The sequence below is a fragment of the Pezoporus wallicus genome, unplaced genomic scaffold, assembly GCF_028554395.1.
Source record: "Pezoporus wallicus isolate ANWC-B61680 ecotype Strahan unplaced genomic scaffold, APGP_CSIRO_Pwel_v1 contig_7835, whole genome shotgun sequence".
Taxonomy (NCBI): domain Eukaryota; kingdom Metazoa; phylum Chordata; class Aves; order Psittaciformes; family Psittacidae; genus Pezoporus; species Pezoporus wallicus.
The window spans coordinates 2,402,003-2,417,617 of NW_026636866.1; the positions used below are offsets into that span (position 1 = coordinate 2,402,003).

The window sequence follows — 15,615 nt, forward strand, 5'->3', positions numbered from 1 at the left end:
TTCCCATAAGAACTCAGAAAGCCAAACCAAGAAGCACAGATGCAGGCCGGAGCTATAAACCCCAGACTACAGTTCCCTCCCCTAGGCGCTCAGGGGTGCTTAGATTCTGACTTGCGGTTTAAGTCCATCTGTGTTCCTCAAGTATAAACATCTTCATTGAAAAGAGACTCATCCTGCACAGCCATTCACTACTGAGCTCATCTGTGAGAGACACGGACTGGCACATTTCTATGACAACCAAAAAGAAAAAAAATAGCAGCTTGGCACAATTTAAACGGCTTTTTAAAGCCTCCCTATTGTTCCCAAGGCTGCTTTCTCTTCCTCTAGCATGTATAGTTATCTTGGATATACTGCCCAGAACATCAGCTCTCCCTGAACCGGTTCTCTTTTCGTTGGGAAACAGGGATTTTTGTAAGATTTAGATTCAAAAACTAAAAGAATCGAAGGACGTACTGCCCTACCCAGTCTGACTGAATTAGACTTGCATATACAACCTAAGGAGACAGCCCAAAAGGGATCATAGAAGTCTGAATTAATAAAGTGTTCCCCAAAAAAGCCTCTCTTTAAAAATGAGGAAGTTCTTTACTGCAAGGGTGGTGAGGTCCAGGAACAAGCTGACCAAAGAAGTGGTAAATGCTCCATTCCTGGCAGTGTTCAAGGCCAGGCTGGGCTGTACAGAGCCTTGGGTGACATGGTCTAGCGTGAGGCATTCCTGCCCCTAGGAAGAGGATTGGAACTATATGATCTTAAGGTCCTTTCCTATGATTAAGTCCCAATAGCTTGTTTTGTTTAAAGATCTTGCTGTGGATTAACCCAATAAGAAAAAGCAAAATTATCATTTTTCCTCAATTAAAACCAACAAAACTCAAAAACAAGTTTCACCATTCGAAAACCATCTTTCCTTCCCTTGCTGGACCTCGATCTGGGTTTTTATTTTTACACTATGACATCCTAATTTAAAAAAGAAATAAAAGGTAGGGAGGAAGCAACAGGTACAATATAACCAGTACAATGGTTTCTTTTTCCACCTACTAAAACCAGACAGATACAACAGGGAAAACATGACAGTATCTTCTTCCTTCTCTTCACAAGGATCTCATGCCACTATACACAGGATGACATAAAATTATGCCATATTTCAGCCAAGATATAGGCTTCAGCTCAAGCAGCTTGTACACTTCCTTAAAGCACTGCTTATTTAAAAGTTCACACACTAAAGCAATTTAGCACCAGAAAAATAAAGCAGCTCTTTCTCAGACATATGTTGCCAGTCAATGCAGAATTCACATTGTCCTTATGTTTGTTATTCCATCCCCTCAGATCAGTGACTGCCAGCTTACACGATTCATTAATTGTAAGTAGTTAAGATTGTTTTTAGTACTATGGTACAGATGCCAAATCACTCTTATTGATTCCCAACAAGAGAGGATGGTATGAGTAAAAACAATGGAATGGACTCGCAGGATCTACATAAGCCAAGCCACAAATATAGTGCCAGAAGAGGGTTTTTTTTTTTCACTCCCATCTTAATTTTTTGAGATTTAGTCTCAAGCCAGACTCTGCTGAACAGGCAGCCTGATGGATCTTCCACTAAGACTCCTTCTTACTTGTAATAGCTCGTGCCATGTGACCACAGGAATAATAAACCACAGGAATAAAGAGATTATTTTTTTAAGTCACAGAAACCTCAAGCGCAACTTTGTTATGGCCAAATTTTCTCCTGCTGTCATTAAAGGTTTCCCAGTTACATACAGACTGCACCCATCAAGTCAATGATTTTCATCTCGACAGTGTTTTGACTTGATCTTTTACTCACAAGTCATTTTGTTTAATTTGCTTCAGACATTTTTCCACACATGATTCAGAGCAGTGATACACCGCCAGGCAAAGTACTGAAATGTTCCCAAAGGCATAGATGAAGGAAAACTCTGTTATTAGTGGATCTAAAAGGTACTTCTTATTACTTAACCAGCTTGCCACAAAGAGTGTAGGTAGCACATTACTGTTCGCAGTAGACGTGAGTTTGAGTCATGCAACAGAAACCACTACAACCTCCTGGCAGAATCAGATGCTAGAAAGACAAAAGGCATCAAAGTCCAGCCCTAAGGTCTCACTGATTCTCTCATAATTGAGGATAGCAGTGGTACATAAAGCCACAAGAAAGAGCATCTCCTTTCACTCCAGCTCTCCTTGCTCAAGGATCAGATCAAAAGCTGTAAGATACAATGATCTTCAGAAGGGCTTTACACTTATAAATTCAATCAATGGCAGAAATCTTCATAGAACCACAGAATGGTTTGGGTTGGAAGGGATTAAAGCTCATCCAGCTCCAACCCAACCCAAGCAGGGACACCTTCCACTAGACCAGGCTGCTCCAAGCCCCGTCCAACCTGGCTTTGAACGCTGCCAGGGATGGGGCAGCCACATTTTGATTTTGACCAATTTCTAGTAAAAAAAAAAAAGTGTATCCCATATTTTTAAGCAGTAGCTATTACACTGTTAAACTGTATTTTTCTGTGCAATGTTTCCCACGTCATAAAACTAACACAGGGATAAAGACTCAGGCTCAAGTGTCTTAAGAGGCCATGTGATAAACTATAGCAAATGCCATGGGACTGATTCTGTACTAGCTCTCACCTGGACTTGCAATGGACAAGACAGCTGGAAATACAGGCACTCTGATGAAAAAGAGAATTAAGGTACTTCTGATTCTGAAAACTGAGATATTGCACATGGTAAGACTGATTTCCATAAGTGCAGCACATTCCCTTCTCCAGTTTAAATCTGCAAACGGTGGGCTGCACTGTTTATTTTCTGCTGCCTACACAATGCATCAGATCTGCCTACCAGGAATACGTTACTATCTGCAGGAGTATGTTCCCCTGAGATATGTATACTCCCATCCACTCCGGAACAGGCAAAGACCACGCAGTATCACGTTGTGTTTCCAGCTCTCTCCAGCGGTATCCTATGCCACGTCCTCTCTCTCCAGTATAAAGATACACCACTTCTGAGACCAATGCAATCATCACAGATGGTGATCAGTTACAAACAGGAAGCATCCGTCCTTCTGCTGTATTTCACAGAAGAAACCAGCAGCAAACAGTTCCCTCATCTCCACTGCTCACTTCTGTGCACTCAGAAATGCACATCTTCACACTGCTGTCTCTGTCTCCACAGCAAATAAGAGTGGCAAGAAAAAATTCAACCTACATGGCAAGCACTTCAATACGGGCAATACAACTGTTAAGATTTACTCACAACCACAGAGTTCCTGTTTTCTCCCTATACGGATGAGACTTCCAGTTCCCTGATGAGGAAATGAAGTGATGTGACATTAAGCAGCTCATGAATCTCTTCAATTAATGCATTCTGCACAACGGAGACTTCCAGGGAATTATCTGCAACCACAGCACTGCCTCATTCCCACTGCCGTGTCCCTGAGAATGAGTCACTGCAATTCCCATGTTCTTGTTGCAGGCAGAGACAGAGCCCTGTGTCTTCGTTAAGTCTGGTTGGAATCAAATGCTGAAACTACTTGCACAAAACTTTAATTAGGGTTACCTTATTTTCTGCAACTATGGAAAGCATAGTTACCGTCAGCTCTCCACTCTTCGCGCTGCCTAGAACTTACGCTACAGGAGACAACATTCCATCCCACCATCTTCAGGGAACAACTGCGTAAGTTTATAAACAGTACCAAGATAGCAGGAGGCTTGCAAGCTGCACATCTCCAATGCTGAGCTATATTACAAATCAACTGCAAAGCTATCCTGGCACAGGACCCAAGTTGCAGGAGGAAACAGGACAGCAATGGCTGAAGCCAACATGGGTACATCACTCTGGGACCCAAATACATGACCAAGCTCAGTACCATTCCACAGTGAGACCCAAGGGCACCACTCTCATTTCTGAATAGGTCAGCCCCTTCTAGTAAGTCATGGGAAGTAGAAGGGGGAAGAAGAGAGTTTTGAGATAGGAGGTATGCCTTACTGCCCTCCGTCATACCAAGGGTCAAGAAGGTCTGCTAAGCCTGCAAAGTGGCTCTCCTAAGCCACCAAACTATTGCAATATTTAAAAGACTCAAAACATATTATTTACTTTAAATAACTTTTCATTTAAAAAAAATAAATTGCATTTAAATTAAATAATGCCAATTTAAAAGATATTTTATCTTTATCAAATTGGTTCCAGGGATATAGGAGTTTGACAGTGGCTGGTTTTGCACATTTCTGGATACTGTAATTTTCATTTAGAAAAAACCTTGCCAGAAAAGACACAGAATCTGTGTTAGAAGTGTTTTAAAGCTTGAGAAAGCCTTTGCTGAATACAGCTAGTAGTCTGTATGTGTTTCATGTGATTTGCAAACTAGAAACACTGGAATTTTAGGCCAGGAAGATGTCATTGACTAATGGGGATTCTCCCTTCCCTCTGGAGTATAGGTTTATAGAAGAATAAGATCATGCTCTCCAGGCAAGTTTATATGAAATGATTGATCTCCAGCCAGCTGCAGTCAAGACATCTGCTTGTTTTCATTTTACTACAGGGAGCTTCACCCCCTTCCATACCTCCAAAGGCAGCCAAGATTACATCCAATTGTAAAAGGAAAACTTTTAACAATTTCAGAACTAAAACTTGAGAAACTGGGTAAATTGCAGAGGCCACAGATGCACCTCTGCCCCACCTAAAGCACTCCAAAGAACATGAAGTGAAAACTAGCCTGAGGAAGTCCTATTTAATCGAGTCTATTGACCGTAGCACAGAGACATCACTGCTGTATCCTGTGCTTTACATGCAGATCTGCCTAAATACATGAAGGTATTCCTTTGTTTCGAGAAACCCTCACACATTCCACATGGGATCATGCAGACGGGTCCTCGTGTGGTCAAATAAAGTTTGTGAACCCGTGCCTTTATAGCTTTTCCATATTAATCCACACTCTGGGCATATATCCAATTAAAGCCTCATGTATAGATCACTAGGTTACTAACTGGCTTGCATACTTGAGGGCAGGGGAAAATAACAAGCTCATGACTGCATAATTTCACACTGCCTGCGCTTTCACTTTTATATGCACAAGTCTTTTAATCTAGTCTTACCATAAATAAAGAGTAATAAGACTTGCTGATAATACTGTTGGGTCCCTACATGCTGGAACACACAGTAGCTCGTGGTGAATGCACTTACATTAACACTAACTCCAGTGTAAAGATGACAAGGTCTTTTCACGAGCACACTACAAAAACAGGAAGCAAAGGGGAAAACTTCACAGCGTTTGGAAACAGCAGAGCATTGTTTGTACAGGCTTTTCTAGCAAATGCAACAGAAAATAAAATGGGTAACATGAAATCGGAGCACAGCACAAAAGTCTCAAGACAGCGGCTCCGTAAAGATCTCCAGGTTCAGACTATACAGGCAAGAAGATGCACGGGGGGGGAGGGGGGGGGGGGGGGTCCTCTTTATTTCTGCTAAGAAAATCTGGCAAAGACAGACAACCTCCCAAACCCTTGACATTAAGGCTAGATAATGTAACACAGCACTGCACCTTTACCTCAGTTAGAGTGGGTATGATACACGAAGAGGCATTAGGAAACACATAATCCTAATTGTAGAACAATGCCAAGTACTTCCATGATTTTTTAAATACAGTAATATTTTTAATACTATCATATTTAAGTATTTCTATGATTTTTAAACTGCATTCAAAGGGAAGATACAATGGCACAAGCTTCACACACCGTGGGCTGCCCCAGAAGGCCACCTTCACCTCATATGAAGAGGCTGCACTGCGCACTACATCCCTTCAAGATGAGTCAAAAAGCTCCAGTCACAAGCACGCTGCGGTCACCAAGTCAGAGACTTCCCCTTTCAGCTGGAACACACAGATCCGATCTGTGAGCTGAGGCTGCTTTGTTTAAATTTTTTCATATCATCACCTCTTTTCTTCCCCTTCCCCCTCAAGTCCACTCAGCCCATGCTGTAGTACCATTAAGTGCTTACAGCCTGCACAATATATAGATAATGCATGCAGTTGGTGCTGCCTCAATCCTGGCTCAGCACAGGTTTAAAGCAACAGAGGACTGATTCTGTATTTGGGCAAGCACCAAGGAGGACTCAGTGCTTTCCCATCTCATCTATCTCCATGAAGAAACAGCTTTATACACAGTCAACTCCCACGATAGATTTGATTTCACCAGATTTAAAGTACATTAGTCAACCCAAGTCACTGGGGACATCTGAAATAACTTAAAATAAATCAAGAGAGGATTAATTTCAAAGGAGGCATTGACACACCACCAAAAGAAGTGTACACTAGCGTTAGGAGAGAAGCCATTAGCAGTATTTCTCAATGCCGGTAATTTTTTCACCACAAACAGTACAGCAAGAAGATGTTACAGTCTTGGGGCAAACGCTTGGCTCCAAAGGCAAAACGGTTACCTAGAAGGAGTATGTCAATATTTAATACCAAAGTGCATGTCTGATCCTGCACATTTCATTTAATTTCAAGCTCTTCCAGCTTTATTTCCTGTTTCATTCACAGCAACCAGAAAAGATGGATTATCTAACCTTAGAAAATGTGTTTTCAGTCAGACAAGACATGTTAACTGTGTCCGTCCTTTCACCTTCAGCAACAAAGTTTTTTGCCAGCACATTCTACGTTTTCTTCAACGTCCACATTATTTGGTTGCAAAGCAGATGGGATTGTCAGTGCCAGGAATCCACTCAAGCCGCTTGCTCCTCTGGGAGAAGAGGAAGAGCCTGTTCTGTGCCTCTGGATGTCAAGATACTTTTTAGTTAAAAAAAAAACATAAAATTATCAGCAGAGGCAAAATAAAATAAAAATAAAATAAAAAAAAAAGGAGTTGAAAGAAGTACTGAAAGTAATGACTAATAACTTGTACTTGTGTAATCTATTTCATCAATGTTCCTCACCTTCATATGCCAGGAAAAAAAAATGGCTGTGTTTCATAACAAAAATGATCAGGAATACTACTTCAAGCCCTTACAACACAGCTGGAGCTGCTACTCCTTTTGTAAGGAATGTATGAAGTAGTATCAGAATTGCTGCACTGAAAGAATAAGCTGAAGCTCTTTTGCCAATACTATAATCATGCCACTATTAGCTATATAATAAAGGCAGAAGTTTACAGCAGTTGCACCGATTTTTGTCTTCTTCAAACAACGACTGAACATCTGTAACCTGACATTGTTTCCTCTTTCTCCAGACATTCAAATAAACCTCTCTCTGTTCTGTGTTACTGCTGGATAAGGAACCCTTCATTGAACATGATTCATCTTCCACAAGGAATTAACAGGTACTTAAACTATGGGCATTTCACAACTCAGTGGTAAAACAAGGACACAGACAGATCTTGTTCAACACAGTCCATCCAAGTAGATGGAAATCTCCTCTGCTGCAAAAGTAAATGCTGTTCTTCAAAGAATCACTGGGACTTCCACAGTTTTGGTCCCCTCCTCCCACTTTTTCTCAGTGCCAAAATACTCAGATGACAGAACACTATTAACTATAGTCACAGCATCACGGAGCCAGAGCATTCAAAGCAGGCTCACACTCACAACTCTGTCAATCTCTGATATCCAATGGGCAAAGAAACCTCTCATTGTGCAACTACCTTTCAAGCTGACGGGAACAACTCAACACTGAGATCCCCAACCAGAATAACTGCAGATACCAGAAAAAGTCTGCAGAGTTACATTAGCTAATGATGATGGCTCAGAGATCTACTATTTAAGAGCCCACATCTTTTTACTTTCAATTTCCTACTTTTTTTACAGCTTACACTGTAGCAAATAGAAATCTGGTGTTTTGGTATGCCTCTGCAACCCTATTCTTCTCAAATGATTCCTAAATTTAAGAGCTTAACATCAAAAAGTTTGTATGGTAAATCCAAGGTATGAGAAGGGAAAGAGAATTGCTGATCTTCTCAAAAACAACTCTCAACACCCTGCTTCTATAGTAATTTTGAAACATCATTCTCATACTGAAAATTTCAGTGCAGTCAAGGTTTCCCTGACTTACTCTTTACTGCTGAATTCAATCTTAACAGCCTCTAAATCAAAAGCTAAGTGGTAGGCTGTCAGAAGTGACTATTAGGGGAACATACAAAGCGTGCACGCCTCAGAAAGCAAGAGACTTGAAGTGATTGGCACCTGGCTCCACGACAGGTATTTTCTTTGCAGGAAGATGGAAGGGTAGCAAAAAGAACACAACACCCTGGACTACATTCCGCTGTCAGTCACTCTCCCACACTTCCACTGATTTTAAAGGAGGTTTACAGCCATTAAGAAAACAAATAGCCATCAAACTCAGGAGGGAAGATGCAGCCTGCCAGCCAAAGCAAAGGCAACTTGATTTCTGCTCCAACCCCTACCAGTAATTTATTGTGAACATAAGAGCAAGGCATGACATGCTACTGGTTCTTGATATCCAACCTATGGGTCAACTCCAACAGTGAACCACAGATGCACACACCAACTACAAACTAACCATGAACTAACAGTACCAGACCTGTCTGAAAAGTCTCATCTACATTTGTCTCTTTGTTTTCCCCATGTATAAAAACACTGACAATAAAGCACTTTGTGATAACTGAAGTAACAGTGAAACTGAAACCCAGTGACTTGTAGAATTAAGTCATCATACTGTGATCCAAAAAAACATTTTTTCTGATTACTGTAAAGGCCAAAGATATTTTTTTTTTATTTTTTTATTTCATTCACAGGTCAAACAGACATTCATATTTACAGAAAAAACACACACACCCTCAGTATTTTGATTTTAAAGTTGGATTCCCCTTGGCAAGTTTCATAAACTTGTTTTTTTAAAGCAGTTTTTATTCTACTATTAAAAATGCCTACCCCTGAAAATGGATAACGAAGTCACCCAGTCTTATGTTAGGTGCTGGCTCAGAAAGAGTAAAACCATGGCCTGCTCACAATACGCAATGACTGTATTACAGCAGCAAACAAAAAACTCTGTGGTACAACAGAACCCCATTACACCAGGAACCAGATGGGGCAACTGACACCTGCTGATCCCTAAAGCTTACATTCAAAAAGCTAAAAAAGACAAAGACTGGCAGGAAATGGCCACTGCCATGTGAAAAATGGCAATATCACAGCTTTACCATTAAGAAATACCTGCTCTGTACTGTCTGAGCCGTACTTTGCGAACACACCATTGGCATCTTCAGGAGGTTTAGTGGGAAAAAAAAAAAAAAAAAGAGTTTTCTTCTCAAAATTACCCAAACTGTCTACCTGATTTAGCTCAGTTAGATGTTAATTGTCTATACACAAATAAACAATGAGGTAACTTGGTAACTTTTTGGTTTCAGAATTTCTGCCTTACTTTTGGGTTAACACCACCAGAAACCTCATCTATAAAATCTGCATAGACAAATGTACGCATCAAAAATATGGTAACTTCTAAGAGAAAACAGATATTATTTATGATTATCCCTTTCAAACAGTTTCTCTTTAGGCCTAAGGAAAACATTAGGCAAAAAAAAAACATGAAATAATTATATTTCTGAATACAATTATGTATTCTCAAAAAAAAAAAAACCTACCTCTGATTTAGCTTAATCTCAACGTTCTTCAGGCAATGTTTATTGTGCCACATGTGCACCTTTGTACTCAAAATCCTACAAACCTAAATCCATTTCTGTGTGGCTTTTAGGGTTTGAGGTTTAGGTTTTTTCTTCAAAAGGGGAAAAAGACTTTATTTTATTCAGCATTTCTCTAAGCACTGGAAATCCAAGAAGCAAAAGCCCTTTAGTGACAGTTCCAAGCTCTTGACATCCCCATTCTTAATATCATGGAATTAGAGGTCTGAAATTTTAGAAGCATTGGATAGTTGTTTTTATTTCATTCTTTTTAAAGCCCTGGTTATGACTCTTCTCAATGAGAGTGAAAGCAATTTCTCCTTTTAAATTTTCCTTCCGATGAGAAAATCATGTAGTCTCTCAGTCACAGGAACAAGAGCTTTAGAGAAACTGCAACATACTTTGAAAAGCACAAGAGCTCTCACCCCTGAAACAAGTGGTAATTCTGAGCAGACAACGGAGAGACACACTTCAAGGGCCATAAAAGGCTCATTCCACTCTCAACCTCAGATTCTGCCACTGCCTACAAAGTGAAAATGGCTGTAAGTGTAAATATCAGGAAAGATAACAGCAGAAGCGGCGAGAAATTGGGGGTATCCCCTATAGAGGATACACCCCCATGCAGACTTCAGCCAGGACCACATTCCACAGCAGTATTTCAGCAAATTTCAAGACCAAAATGAGGGGAAAAAGAAAAGACATCAACTTGCAGCAAGCAGCAATTTTTTCTTAATAAACCTCTATTGCCTGGGGAAGAGAGGCAGGGGGGCAGCTGGCACATGTCCCATAGGGCAGCAGCAGTGGCTGGCAGGACCTTTCTGGGAATCCTGAATGAGAAAGGCATGCAACCCAGTGCAGTGTGACCCAGGGCCAAGCCAAATCACATTTCCCTGCATCACTGGCATGGGCTCACACTCCTCCCACAGTACCTTCACTTTTCAGCTATGGGGATGACGTCCGTAAGTACATTTGCTGACCCACCACAACTCTACTGTATAATTAAGCATTAATACATTGCAGCAAACCATGTATCTTCCCCAGCTTTGCAGTGCATGAATGCACAGAGAAAGCACTTGGTCCCATGGTCTGTCATGCTTTTATGAGGTTTGCTGCTGTCCATGCCAGGGCTGTCAGACTGTGGCGAGCAGTGCTCATTAGTTTCTCTGTCCTCAGCCTCCATATTCCCCACAGAGGAAAGTAAAGTCACAAACTCACTTTCCATCAGGACAGCACCTGTCTGAATATTGACATAAAAAGGGGTGAAACAGCAACAGCTTCTACACCAATTCTGTCTAACAGTGATGTTTCTAAGCCTCTTGCTCATGAAACAGCCAACCAAAGGAAAAAAGCAGGGCTCTATTCTGCAGAAGCCTGGCAGCAGAGCCAGCCATCCCCCGCAGCCAGCAGCCAACCTGAAAGCTGCACAGTGATCTTTCCCTGAACCTTTCTGGCTCTCTGAACAGCACATCCTGCCATTCACGTTACAGGCAATGAGTGGTAATCCCTCTCCTCATATTACCCTACTGATTTCAACAGAGCGAGACCAAGAATGTACGTGACCAAGTGTACTTCCAGTTCAGATTTTATTCATTGCAACTTGACGGGCTTCTTGAGCTCAATTAGTAATGGCACACATCTAGCAGACATGTTCAAATCCAGAGGAAAAATGTGCCTTTTTTCCTAAGATTCTCAAAAACACACACACACAAAAAAAAAAACCACTTAAAATTATTTTAAAACATACTGAAATCCGAGATGAAAGCAGAAGGACACAGCCTGCACCATGAACTCATTCCCTGGACACTACAGTCTGTGGACTGGCATGTTAACCTGCTTTTGTATTTCCCACCCTATCGGTCCTGTCCCATTAGACATCGGACAGCCCAAGTGGCAAAGGCAAGAAATAACTTTAATTAATGGAAATGACAGTAATATCAGATGTCCACAAACCCCGAAACAAGACCCCCTTCCACCAAAACCTAAAAAGTATTGTTAAATTATCCTGATTTCTAAGCCTAGTAGTGAAGGCCTTTTAATTTAGCATGTTTCTGACTCCTTCATGTTTTCTCTCCACAATCACAAGAGCTGAAACTTCACTCACTGTTGACGTGTTTGGCTATAATGTATGCTTTTCAATTGTCTTTTCCCTTTCCTGGTATTGCCCCTGCATTCTTAAATATTGTGCAAAACAGGAAAATTTTACGCAATGATTTAATAATACATTGTTTTTGGCAGCAATTCCAGCCTACCATGTTTCCCTCTCTCCTCTTCCTCAACAGTCTGGCGGACTATACACTGAAACAGATCAGTTCCTTGATCCAGTTAAAAGACAAAATATCTGCGAAAGGTTCAAACAGAGAAAGTGTTTCCCAACCCGTTCACAGAGATTTTCCCAGTGTGACCCTGGAAACTGTTAAGCACATAGAGAAGACATATTGACACAGTATGGCACAGATGAAGAAATGAACAGCACAGGCCAAGACAACGTTACTGCTAATGACACTTCATCATCAGACTGTGCAATGAAGTTATTGAGTGCACATACCTGCACAAGCACTGTATATGGATTTCACATGCTAAAGTATCAATCATCTTCAAGTACACAATTGTTTATGGAATGAAGCACTACATATCTATAAACACATGCAGACACAGAACAAACTGATACAACTAGCACTGTTCAAAACACTACTAAACAAGCCACAACCTACCCATGCAACCCACAACCTAATTACTTGTAAAGACTGAAATATTTGAGGTAAGTCTCTTCTTTCGTAAATCCTATACAGGGAGATAAGTAAACACCTAGTAATCCACACATGCTTTCTAACACAGAAGGAAATGAAAGTACCCTTTTTATTGTACGTTAAAACTCACCTGTTATTTAGGAGCTTCAAAGGTATAAAGCAATTATATGCAATAAATAGCTAAAAAATGAAAATTAAAAAAAAAAAATCACTCCTCTTTATGTACTAAACCTACCACCGTTCTCCTCTGAAATGTCCATCAGCATACACTGTTCTGGCAGTGATTCTGGTGGGACTAAGGCTTCAGCCTGTTCTCCCACTCTCACTAACAACACAAACTTGCAGTTGAGGTTTGTCAGTGCAAATAGGACTCTCAACCTGGCCTTTCAACTCTGAAAAACTGAAGATCCTTTTTGTGGTTTACAGAATCGTAAAAAGGGTTGTGTTGGAAGGGACCTTTAAGGATCGCCTCATCCAACCCCCCTGACCTGGGCAGGGACATCTTTCACTAGATAAGGTTGCTCAAAGTCCTGTCTAACCAGACCTTGAACACTGCCAATGATGGGGCATCCACAGCTTCTCAGGGCAGTACTTCCTTTCCTAGAAGGACCACACCCCGACTTCAATGATCTGATGATCCAGCATCACCAGTTAGAATGTTCTACTACAGAAAGAAAGATGATCTCACAGTTCCACAAAGGCCCAGCCCCAGGAGGGATGCTGAGCTCCTCCAGTCCCTGCTTTGATACAGGATCAGGTCTCCGCTGAGGACAGAGGCAATTTAGAAGCTTCCTCAGGGGGGCTATTACCACCATGCTGTGGCTATCACCACATCTTTACTCCCCAGCCAAAACGAAAAATGAGGCAGAAGTATTTGTGAGTATCCTTTTTGCATGTAAAATTTACTGCCTGGGCGTTAACACTAATAGCCTTGAGATTTCTCACTCTATCAATGAATACAGCTTCTGTTTTCATATTTTATATAAGTTCTGTGATATATAAACACATACCTTAACACTACAGACTTATAAATATCCTTTTTAACCACTGTAGGAACTATATTTCCAAAGGTATGTTTGATAGGCATTAAACAACTTTAAAGAAATACCATTTCAGGTTTTCTTATGCAGAGCTACTAAGTAATACAGCAATAAAATAAGTCTGTCACAACAGAGTAATGTTCCATTAAACAGCCAGATCTTCAGGAAAGTTTGGGTTTCATTACTGCAGGCACATGCCTACCTTTACTTCTGAAACACAATCTCAATTTCACCAGCATAGATAACACAGCGCAATTTGGTCTCGATTTGCAGAGAATTCTAAATTATCATGGTTATACGCCAATTACAAGATGCAGTGTTCTCTCTGATGTGCCTGAAGAAAATACCTGATAGACAGAAACAGGAGCAGGCAAATCATTTACACCAAAAACTTCTTGTCAAATGAAAGCAGTCATCTGCAACAGTAAAGAATGAGAAATATTAAATTTAAATAGTAACTTATCATTCAGATAAAAAAATCTTAAATTGTTTTGTTATTTATGTGTTCATACTTATTTATACATGCCATGATGGCAGGTGTATCAAGCTAGTTTTACTCACATTTTTAGAGCCCCATCAATAACACAGGGCTCAAGGACAGCACCTGGTTTACCGAAAAGACAGTTTAGTTTACTTTTTATTATTATAGCTAATTCATAATAATTCTATTTGGCATCTGGCTAATGCTACAATATTTCTTTTCAAGGAAAGCTTTAAAAAAAGAATCTTTTAAGATTGTTTTGAAACTTCTGAGCTGTGCATAATACTTCCCACTTGAGCTAATTGTTTTTGAAGGGAAATTTAATTTTAAAAAGTATGTTTTTCTAACTAATGGGAACCTGTGCTAAAGTAAACAATGAGTCCACCCTGATAGGAGTTTTTGCTCTATCTTTACCAAAAGTAGGAAGGAAAGACATGCAATAGCATGCTGAAACACATGCAGTAGCAGAACTGTTGAATTTCAAATAACAATTAGAAGACAATTTTCTATTCCATTTCTACTTGAGACAGATCATCCTGCCCTGCCTCATTTAATATTAATTGGTTATGTTCCTGTCTGTAGAAGAAAATATAAATGCAGTTCCCTAATCCACTTACTTTCTTGTTTCAAATATACTTCTGATCTTGTCAACAAACTCCTGTCCTCACATGCCACTTTTGTACAGAAAAAGAGTGTAAAAGACACATCTTTTCAGGACTGTCACCAGCTCCGAATATAACATTACCTTAAACTTAACTTACCTGCCAAGGCAAAGCCAAAGAAACATAAAATGGGCATGAAAAGCCAAAGTTTCCACCTCCTTGAGGGGTATTAATGAGTAACTTCATGGCTTCAATTATGTCTTATCTTCCCAGATGGGAATTAGAGAGGTCAACCCTAGCCGGGGAAAACGAATCGCTTGTTTATTCTTCCCCTGTCTGCTGCGCATACATATGTACCACAAGTCTTTCTCGCAAGCCAGTACTCTAAAACTCATTGTCCGAAACATCTTCTCCCAAGCGGTGCAAGAAAAAGCAGGAAAGAAAAAAGCAGGGCAGAGACATGAAAGGGACAAGGCAGAAGGATATTAAAAGCATGGAAGTTCAGTTATGACAGCTACCTTTAAACTACTGAAAATTAAATTTTAACATGGCTGCTGAAGATAGCCACAGGGTTATTCTTCACACACACAGAGAGTCACACAAGGAATACTGAATTGGGTTTTATTACTGTCTTTGTTTTTACAATCGCTGCCCTTCAAGCTGTGCAAGGACAGATCTCGCTAGGAAAACAAAAATTAGTAAGAGAACTACATCTGAGTTTGGTAGGTGTTTATAGAATAAACATTATCTGTCCCATGGGGGGAAAGTCGGATTCATCCCCAGGCAAGCTGATGTCTGGCAAACAGAGTTTCTGAGTATCAAAATTTCCTACAGGGACTTTAGCATTTACATTTTTAAATAAATAAATAAATGGAGTTACAGATATGTATTTACTTTCACCAAATAAATCTTAACCAGAATGAAAGCCGGGCCAAGATGGGAGTGAAACTGTAACTGTGAATCTGCACTGTATTTTACCCATTCTTTCACAAATGAGAAATGTGAAGCAAATAATGGAAACAACACATGAATAGATAAAACTCCTAACACCTACAGTTACGGAGCTCTCCACTCCACAAGCAAATACTTTTCCAGTGCATATACCGATTATTTTAACAT

At 40.3% G+C, this 15,615-nt stretch overlaps 1 protein-coding gene across 3 annotated transcripts in view; it reads right to left on the reverse strand.

Annotated features, from left to right (window-relative positions):
* The window catches only part of CMIP (c-Maf inducing protein), a 137,690-nt gene that overhangs the window by 118,417 nt on the left and 3,658 nt on the right, over window positions 1–15,615 (reverse strand). Inside the window, exon 1 of one of the 3 annotated variants that reach the window (XM_057401935.1) lies at window positions 13,616–13,757. The exons of the other annotated variants lie outside the window; for them this stretch is intronic. The gene's annotated coding sequence lies outside the window, so the exon portion shown is untranslated. Of the gene's footprint in view, window positions 1–13,615; window positions 13,758–15,615 lie in introns of those variants that run through there. 3 annotated transcript variants of the gene reach the window in all.